The sequence below is a fragment of the Pelophylax lessonae genome (assembly GCF_965119305.1).
Source record: "Pelophylax lessonae genome assembly, chromosome: 12".
NCBI lineage: Eukaryota > Metazoa > Chordata > Amphibia > Anura > Ranidae > Pelophylax > Pelophylax lessonae.
In genome coordinates this window covers 179,615,561-179,625,720 of record NC_138779.1, presented here as the reverse complement: position 1 = coordinate 179,625,720, position 10,160 = coordinate 179,615,561, and the positions used below count along the sequence as shown (strand labels likewise).

Below are 10,160 nucleotides of genomic sequence, written 5' to 3'. Positions count from 1 at the left end.
AAATTAACTGTAGGCAGAGGCTGCCTCGGAAGGTATCATCCTCTAGTTGTGTTAAATTAGTGCTGGGGGGGGGGGCCGCAGCGCTGGAAGGGCACGGCTGCGTTTCATTACTTCTATACCTTAACTATAGTATATATTTTATATGCGGCCCGAGAAAATTTCTCTACACTCAATGTGGCCCAGAGAAGCCAAAAGGTTGGAGACCCATGGTTTAGATCAAAGCATATTCATGTGTTAGAATGGCCCAGTCAAAGTCCAGACCTAAATCAAATTGAGAATCTGTGGCAAGACTTTGAAAACTGCTGTTCACAGACGCTCTCCATCCAATCTGACAGAGCTTGACCTATTTTGCAAAGAAGAATGGGAAAAAATTTCACTCTCTAGATGTGCAAAGCCAGTAGAGACATTCCCAAAAAAGACTCTACAAAGTATTGACTCAGGGGCGCTGAATACAAATGCATGCCACACTTTTTAGATATTTATGTAACACTGTTTCCATAGGGCAGGGATTCTCAAACTAAGGCACTCCAGCTGTTGCGGAACTACACATCCCATGAGACATTGTAAAACTCTGACATTCACACCCATGACTAGGAGCGATGGGAATTGTAGTTCCTGAACAACTGAAGGGCCGTAGTTTGAAGACCCCTGCCGTATCCCTCCTTACTCCTGTTTTGCTCATTACTCAATAAACAGTCCAGGGTATTTGGTTTTAAATTTATTATGTAACTTGGATGGGCGAAGGGAATAGTGAGATACTCCAACTGAACTATTAATAGTAGATAAGGACAACTCTCACCTGGCCTCAATCGATTACTTGTGGAAGCAGACATACTGCCACTGGTATGCAAGAATCCCCTTGACTGACACCTGTCCACTGACCCTTCACTTGAAGGGATGGCCCTCACCTGACCGGCCCCATGACCTAGATCTGTACTCGTTGTAGGCAGAATCAAATCCTTCCTGGTGTTTCCCTTCTAGTCAGCTCTGCAGGACCTCTGGGTTAAGCTTCTATCTGACTTTCAGGCCCTAAGGTCGACTACCCAAGGCCGTATGACAGCTTCTACAGAGGAGGGGCAGTTAACTCTGCCAATCACCAGGGCTGTAACAATGCCTGTGCCCTCACATGTCAGGTTTCCTCCCACTGTCTAATATGCCTCCCTATTGGAGCAGTGTGTAACATTTCAGACAAGCTGAGCTGCACCATGAGCAGACCCTACCAATAGATCCTGCCTCCTTGGTAGGCAGAGAGCACTATACATTTACCTGGCACGCTTCCTAATAAGAAGAAAGACCCCAAAAGTTTACTCTCTTCTAGCACCTACCTAGGAGGGTGCTACATCTTATTGTAAAAAAATTTGCAAACTATTTACGATTTTTTCCCTCCACTTCACAACTATGTACCACTTTGTGTTGGTCTATCACATAAAAACCCAATAAAATACATTTACTTTTTTGGTTGTAACATGACAAAATGTGGAGGGGTATGAATACTTTTTCAAGGCACTGTATTGTACATTATATTAGTCCCTGACACACACAGGCCGTTATAGACCAGAGCCAATTAACCTACCATCATATCAGTGTGGGAGGACACTAGAGTACCCCAGGAGAGTACCACACAAGCATAGGTAGAATATGCCAACTCCATGCAGGTTTTGTCCTGGCTGTTATTCGAACCTGGAATTCTAAACACTTTGAAAACGTATACAGTCAGCTAGCAGTTCAAAGATTGGATTTTTACTGGATGAATACTAGACTGGACTGGTTGGGAAAGTTTGTTGGGCATTCATCCAAATAGGACTGTGTAATGCGATAAACACATACTATGCCCAATTTTTTTTTTTTTTTTTTTTTTACGATGCTGGCAAATAGTGCAGCAGTGGCAGCTAGTCGTTTTTTGATCATAGAAAAAAAATATCACCTGGACTCCAATTAGCTCTTCTTGCAGTGTTTTTGTTAAACAGTGAATTGACTGCATGCAGTGATGTCTCCAACCCAAAAACCAACCTTCCTTGACACGTTTCACCACTCCAGGGAACCTGTGAGAAAAAAAAAGAAAAGGGGACTGCCATTGTTGACTTGTTATATAAAGCTGCAGGTTCCATCCAGGCTTTCATCCAATGCTGAAGGTAGCTATTGTTCAACCTCTTATACCGATGCCAAGCCTGAGGCATATACATTACTATGTTTAATGCTGCGGAGGTGCTCTCTGCTCCAAAACTAGGACCCCTTTCTGGGAGTAGAGAAATGGCAGCCTCCGGTAGTATTTGAGCTTTGTCAGTATTTTTTGCTAGCAAATTACTTATATAGTGAGGGAAAAAGTATTTGATCCCCTGCTGAGTTTGTACGTTTGCCCACTGACAAAGAAATGATCAATCTATAAATTTAATGGTGGGTTTTATTTTAAAAGTGAGAGACCGGGACCCCTGGATAAGGTATCTGGCCGGCCTCCCTTAGGGGAGGTCGGGCGCCCTGGTATCCTTGGACAGGATGTTTGGGGGATCTGCCCCACCGAGGTGTGCAGGACCTGGATGTCGACCCTTCCCTTCCTAACCGGCCGCTGATGTTTCTTTCCTCTTCCCCCCCCACCCCACTTTTGTTACCTTCTTCTGATTTTTCTTACATCTTCCCTTAGTCTTGTCCTTTTCCCTCCACTCCTTTCTCTTTTTCTTTTCTTCTTTTTCTCTCTGACAGTGCACGGATCGAGGGCTACTGCCCCCTCTAGTAGTGGGCTCAGTATTGAAGTCGGGGGTTGGGGGCCGTCTCCTCCCAAGGGCGCAGTGTGTTCCCGCAAGGGGCGCCGGGGGGGTTGGGGTTGGGCCCGGACCCTCTGACCTTTAGTGTTACGAAGCGGGGGCAATGTCTTCATGTTTTCACTTCATCTAACAGATGCCTGGCCAGCCTCTATTGTTCATGTCTCTAGTTTTTTTTTCGATTTCTGATTTTTGATATTGCACTTACCTGAATGGGCATCTTTATATTTCGTGTATTCTGTGTGATGTACTGCCTACAAAGGATATGGTTGAGCTATGTTGGCTCATTTTGCACTGTTAAACCTTTTTTTTTCTCTACGAAAATTCAATAAAAATCATTGAAACCTAAAAGTGAGAGACCGAATAGCAACAAAAAAATTCAGAAAAACGCATTTCAAAAAAGTTATAAATTGATTTGCATTTTTAATGAGTGAAATAAGTATTTGATCCCCTATGAATCATCAAGATTTCTTGCTCCCAGATATCTTCTTTACAGGTAACGAGCTGAGATTAGAAGCACTCCTAGCCCCCTGTTCACATTGGCGCGATTTGACGTGTCAAATTGCATGCTAAATCGTAGCCTATTGCCGGCAACGACACTGTCCCAACAATGTCAGGGACAAGATTGTAGACCTACATAAGTCTGGAATGGGCTACGAGACCATCACCAAGCAACTTGGTGAAAGGGTGAGAACAGTTGGGGGGATAATTTGCAAATGGAAGAAACCCAAAATAACTGACCATCTCCCTCAGTCTGGGGCTCCATGCAAGATCTCACCTTGTGGAGTTCAATGATCTTGAGAATGGTGAGGAATCGGCCCAGAACTACACGGGAGAATTTTCTTAATCTCAAGGCAGTTTGGACCCTAGTCACCAAGAAAAAAATTGGTATACACTACGCCGTGAAGGACCGAAATCCTGCAGCACCCGCAAGGTCCCCTGCTCAAGAAATCACATGTACAGGCCTGTTTGAAGTTTGCTTATAAACATCTGAATGATTCCGAGGAGAACTGGGTGAAAGTGTTGTGGGCAGATGAGACCAAAATCAAGCTCTTTGGCATCACCTTAACTCGCTGTGTTTGGAGGAGGAGGAATGCTGCCTATATCCCCAAGAACACCATCCCCACTGTCAAACATGGAGGTGGAAACATTATGCTTTGGGGGTGTTTTTCTGCTAATGGGACAGGACAACTTCACCACATCATCAAAGGCACGATGGACGGGGCCATGTACTATCAAATCCTGGGTGAGAACCTCCTTCCCTCAGCCAGGGCATTGAAAATGAGTCGTGAATGGGTATTCCAGCAAGACAATGACCCAAAACATGCAGTGAAGGCAACAAAGGAGTGGTTTAAGAATAAGCACATGAAGGTCATGGAGTGGCCTAGCCAGTCTCCAGACCCTAATCCCGAAGAAAATATGTGGAGGGAGCTGAAGGTTTGAGTTACCAAACGTCAGCCTTGAAACCTTAATGACTCGGAGAGGATCTGCAAAGAGTGGGACAAAATCCCTCCTGAGATGACTGCAAGAAATGTCTGACCTCTGTGATTGCCAACAAGGGTTTTGCCACCAAGTACTAAGTCGTGTTTTTTATTTCCCCTACAGGGTCAAATACTTACAGTGGGTATAAAAAGTCTCCTCGCCCCTGTTGAAATTCCAGATTTCTGTGATGTAAAAAATGAGACAAAGATAAATCCTTTCAGACCTTTTTCCACCTTTAATGTGACCTATAAACTGTACAACTCAGTTGCTCAGTTTTCCACTCTTCTCTTTGCAAAAACACTCCAGATCTGTCAGATTGCGAGGGCATCTCTTGTGCACAGCCCTCCTCAGACCACCCTGCAGATTTTCAATTGGATTTCCAATCAGATTCAGGTCTGGGCTCTGGCTAGGTCTTTCCAAAATGCCTTTACAGGTTACCTGCTAAAGCCTCGTACACACACGTCGAAAATCGGCAGGGAATTTTTGTCCAACGACCGATCTGCTGATTTTCGGCTTGTTAGTATGATGCTTCCGACAACCGACTGACTTTTCGGCCGAAAAAAATCTGGTGTGCAGGCTATAAAATGTTTGCCTGTCGTCAAAACACGGCCGATTTTCGTGCAGTCAGTACAGATTTCGACAGGGAAAAATCTTATGAGCAAGTCTGGGCATGCTCAGAGAAGAAAGAACACAAAGAAAGCAAACCAACACATGACATCACTTCTGAAGTAAAATTTTGTCTGGCGAGAAAATTTGTTTGCAGTCTAGGCACATTCCAACCAACAAAACGCCACTCTGGACAAAAGACGGACGATCGGTCGGCCGATAATCGTTGCGTGTGGACGAGGCTTTAGAGTTAGAGAAGGACTAGCGCTAGAATGATTGCCATCTTCAATCCATCCTCTGCACCTGGGAGACTTCATTCTTTACTGGGTGGCTAGTGGAATTCAACTACAGTTTATGCATTAAAGAGTTATGGAACATTATCTTGGCACTTAAATTCAATGTTTAGCCCCCGATGACATAAATTCTGATGAAACATGTAAGGGCTGGATCAGAAGTTGTGATGTCCCCATGCATGCACTGAAGTTAACAGCATTTTGGTATCGTAGTTTTCTTGAGCTTGATTGCTGTGTATGTCTGTATTGGCATTTTATGGAATAAAGCACTCCTTAACCACTTAAGCCCCGGAAGATTTTACCCCCATTCCGACCAGGGGGTATTTTGCGATTCGGCACTGCGTGAATTTAACGCACAATTGCGCGGTCGTGCGACGCTGTACCTAAACGAATTTGACGTCCTTTTTTTCCCACAAACAGAGCTTTCTTTTGGTGGTATTTGATCACCTGTGCGATTTTTTGATCACGCGCTATAAACAAAAAAAGAGCGTCAATTTTGCAAAAATAGCAATATTTTTCACATTTTTTTTATATGAAATTCCCCCAAAAAAAAATGTAAAAATCAAAATTTTTAAAAATTTTCGGCCAATTTATTTTATGCTACCTATGTTTGGTAAAAAAAATCGCAAAAAGCGTATTTTGATTGGTTTGCGCAAAAGTTATCGCGTTTACTAACAAAGGGAAAGATTTTTGTCATTTTTGTTGTTTTTTTTTTTAACGCGTAATGGCGGCGATCTGCGATTTTTTTTTTTTGCGGTACTGCGACATTGCGGCGGACAGATCGGACCCTTGACTGACATTTTTGACACTTTTGGGGTTACCAGTGACATTTCTACAGTAATCAGTGCTATACATATGCACTGTTACTGTAAAAATACACTGGTAGTGAAGGGGTTAACTTTATTTGGAAGGGAGGGGCTGTGTGTGTCCCTAGGGGCGTGGTTTCTACTGTGATTGGCTGTGGCTCTAGCTGTAAGGACACTGATCAACGGATCTACATACCAGATCCGTTTTATCAGTGTCTTTGCAGCGAGGAGAATGACAGGCAGTTTGTTTACACAAGCTGCCTGACATTCTCCCTCTCCCCCGCCGATCGCCGAGTGACCGGCGGACATCGGGTCCGCTGGTCACACGCGCGGGGGGGTCCGTGACCACGCGGGAGCGGGAGCGCGCCCCGGGGGGCGCGCGCTCGCTCCCTAGACCCTCACAAGCAAGCAACGTAGCCCTACGTTAGTTTGCCTGTGAGGGGCTGACCGCCGACGTAGATAGTCGTGCGGCGGTCGGCAAGTGGTTAAGGATTTTACACTATAGAAACGTGGCGCTCTTTCTCTTTTTCCCTGAGCATCCATCAATGCAATTAAGATGGAGGGAAGGGGAGAGCCGATGTGCAGTGGTTCCAAAATCATTTACACAAGTGTTGTATGACACTTTTTCTTCTTCCTTCTTTTTTTTTTTTTTTTTTTTTTTTTTCTTTTCCTGGTAAGGCTGGGTTCACACAGATCCGGTTGCAGTTAGCAGTCCGGTGTCCTGTGTGTTTTATGTTCATTGGTTCCAGTGCAAATTTTTCTCTGAATTCACACCTGAACTGAACTCAGACGCACAGGACCCTTTTCAAATTCGCACGGCAGCTGCCCCAGACATGTGTAAACAGCTCCATTAAAAGCCGTTCACACTTATGTATTGCAAGTTGGATGCGGTGTAAAAATGCATCCAATTCGCATATATGTGAACTCTAATAAGTTGGTATCTATATAAAGCACTTGGTGTCTTTTTTTTTTTTTTTTCTCATTTTAAAACAGACACAGAACATCTAAAGAGTGGAAGAACCGTCATGGTTTTGGACTTCTTTCTTTTTAATTTTTTTTACTTTTGGAGCTTGATTGGCATTTGCCATTGAACACCAGAGTTTGCAGGTCTGCCACTAGTGTCCTGTGCTTTTCACAGATGAGAGCAGGCTCACTCTGAGCAGATGTGAAAGACGTGAAAGGGTCTGGAGAAGCCGTGGAGAACGTTTATGCTACCTGTAACATCGTTCAGTAGGACCGGTTTGGTGGTGGATCCGTGATAGTCTGGGAAGGAATATCCATGGAGGGACGCACAGATCTCTACAGGCTAGACAATTGCACTCTGAGTATGAAATTGTCCAAAATGTCTTGGTATGCTGAGGCCTTAAGAGTTCCCGTCACTGAAACTAAGGGGCCAAACCCAACCCCTGAAAAACAACCCCACACCATAATTCCCCCTCCATCAAATGATTTGGACCAATGCACAAAGCAAGGTCCATAAAGACATAGATGAGCGAGTTTCGGGTGGAGGAACTTTACTGGCCTGCACAGAGTCCTGACCTCAACTCAATAGAACACCTTTGGGATGAATTGGAGCAGAGACTGCAAGGCCAGGCCTCTTCGTCCAACATCAGAGTCTGACCTCAAATGCGCTTCTGGAAGAATGGTCAAACATTCCCATACACACATTCCTAAACCTTGTGAACAGCCTTCCTAGAAGAGTTGAATATGTTGTTATAGCTGCAAAGGGTGGGCCAACTTAATATTAAATCCTACAGACTAAGACTGGGATGCCATTAAAGTTTATGTGCGTATAAAGGCAGGCGTCCCAAAACTTTTAGTAATATGTGTATACAGTCTGTATATGCTTTTTCCAAACGCCAAGAATGACTGCACATGTTTTATATAACAATGGAAGAATTGGAAGAAGTAAAGGAGTTTTTTTGACCGAAGATCTATATTCAATCTTTAATAAGGAACTTCTACCTATTGGCTTCTTTCCAGTCCAGTTCTGCTTCAAATGCACCCGTTAGGATAAAAATATATGCTTTTTGATTTCATTTTTTCTGACTTGCTTTTAAAGTTCAAATGTAAGTTTAAACAGTGCAAAATCTGGTGCAGCTGTGCATGGTAGACAATCAGCTTCTAACTTCAGCTTGTTAAATTTTTAAGCTTTGACAACAAAACCTGGAAACTGATACTGGTTACTATGCAGAGCTGTAAATCAACTCGTTTGTCAGGCTGTTAACCTTTAAGGCCTCTTGCACATGGTACTGATGTTGGAGCTTCTGATTTTTTTGCATATATTTGCACGTATATGCACGTTCTCTCGTTTGTGAGCACAATACCTTCCTAAGGAAAATTAATTCATATTTATGCTCCTATGCCCTTATGTTTGTGCGCACCGGTGCAAAATACTGACTGGGAATGCTGATTTTCCTTTTTACTTTTTCAAGCTGCAGTGTGCAAGAGGTCTTATAGAAGTCACGTTCAGGTTCTTGCATGTCTTGTAGATGTCCCATACTCCTAAAACTTAGAAGCTGTTATCTGCAAAAAGCAGCCACCTCTTTTGTGCAGGCACTGGCTCGCCCCATCTTGACTCTTTTGTGCCATCGTTCGTCTATCGCATTGTGGTGTGATCCCTAACCAATAGTGGAGTGCTGGAAATGGGTTAGGGGTACCAGATCTGGTGACTAGATGACGTTTTCCTCCCAGTTTTGCAGGCTCCGACAAGCTCTCTAGGGTCTAGTAGGAAATGCAGAAGCTCAGGGTTGGCTTCATTGTTGGCCTGTCACATCATGATGGATGACCTCCCTAATCACAAATGTAGTGCTGAAGGTGAGGCGGGGAGACCAGATCAGGCAACTAGGGGACGTTGGACTCCCCAGTTCTACTGGCTCTGATAAACTGTATCGGGTCTCGTGGGATATACAGGCACCTCAGGGATTTCTGCTTCTAAAGTAAGAACAAGTTTTGCTTTAAAATTCTCATTTTAGGTTCACTACTTGAGTAACTATCCTAAAATGACTATGCTGACTAGGCATTCTCACAAGTAAAACGGAGTATGTGAACCCTGAATCCTGCATCTTTAAATTCAACAATCGCAACCCTCTGTTATATGAGGTATCCTTGATGGAAAGTCTCAGTAGAGTTTTTAAAAGCATGAGAGCACCAATAGTTGGTGCCAGTCCAGTAAAATCGAATTAGCCTTGGATGTCAGAAGACTAAGCTATTGCTGTCAGAAATTACATTGCCGTAATTCTAATTTGTATTGTTTTACAATGGTGTGTCCAGTATAAAACGTTAATTGTAACGGATCAACCGGCACCCCGGGCTGGTACCTCCGTTGACGGATGCTCCTAGTGCTTCCCGAGGGCTCCAAGAACTCCACCAGACACCGTAACCGCTTCAGACCCCACAAACCGCCACAGCTTGGTTAGGGTCTCGCCGTCTCTTACCCACCCTGGACCTACGACAAGACTCGAGGTTCCAGTGGGTGACAAGAGCTTACAAGAGCTTAGTGATTATCCAAGGGAGTATGAAGAACATAGCAATCCCTTGTAGCATATTCCCCCAATTAGAGACAGGACTCTAGATTAGGGTGACGTATAAATCAACTTTATTGAACAAGAAATAGACTTTTATACATTTTTCCCCCACAAGGTTTCCGCTCAGGTGGATCTTGTTGAAAACAGGCCCTGACATTAACAATCCAATGAAAATAGAGTTTTACACTCCCATACAGTGTACACAAAGATATAAACTGTGGCACAATCCCTCCCTCCCTCTTAGCAGCCAATCCACATACACATATACATCCCATAATAAGCCTATCTTAAGGCAGACAGAACAATGTGAGGTCATTAACATTTAACAATGAGACAGGCACAATCCACATTCCCTCCCAATACACAAACAATAGGGAAGTCTGCCAATGACACTCTGCGTGTCTCTCTCACAGATCAGCATACACTGTGTAAGGTGGTATTAAATCTTCATATTTCTATTTGAATATATGGTTGACAAATATTACTGTCCCACTTGAAGCAATCCAAACCATTAATTATCTGTCTTTCACTCATAGTGACGGTTAGTACCATTACACTAATCTATCAGGTTTGCAAGCCCTGATGAAGGGGAAGTCTTAAGTCCCTGAAACATTTTGGCTTTGCCTTCTGACTTTCTACTAAGAAATTTTAAAAGATTTTACTGGACTTGTGGGGCTCTTAACTTGTTAC

The 10,160-nt window shown here is 43.7% G+C and overlaps 1 protein-coding gene across 2 annotated transcripts in view; it reads left to right on the top strand.

The window, feature by feature from the left end:
- Positions 1 to 10,160, top strand: part of RIC8A (RIC8 guanine nucleotide exchange factor A) — a 133,686-nt gene that overhangs the window by 3,518 nt on the left and 120,008 nt on the right. The gene's annotated exons all lie outside the window — the stretch shown is intronic.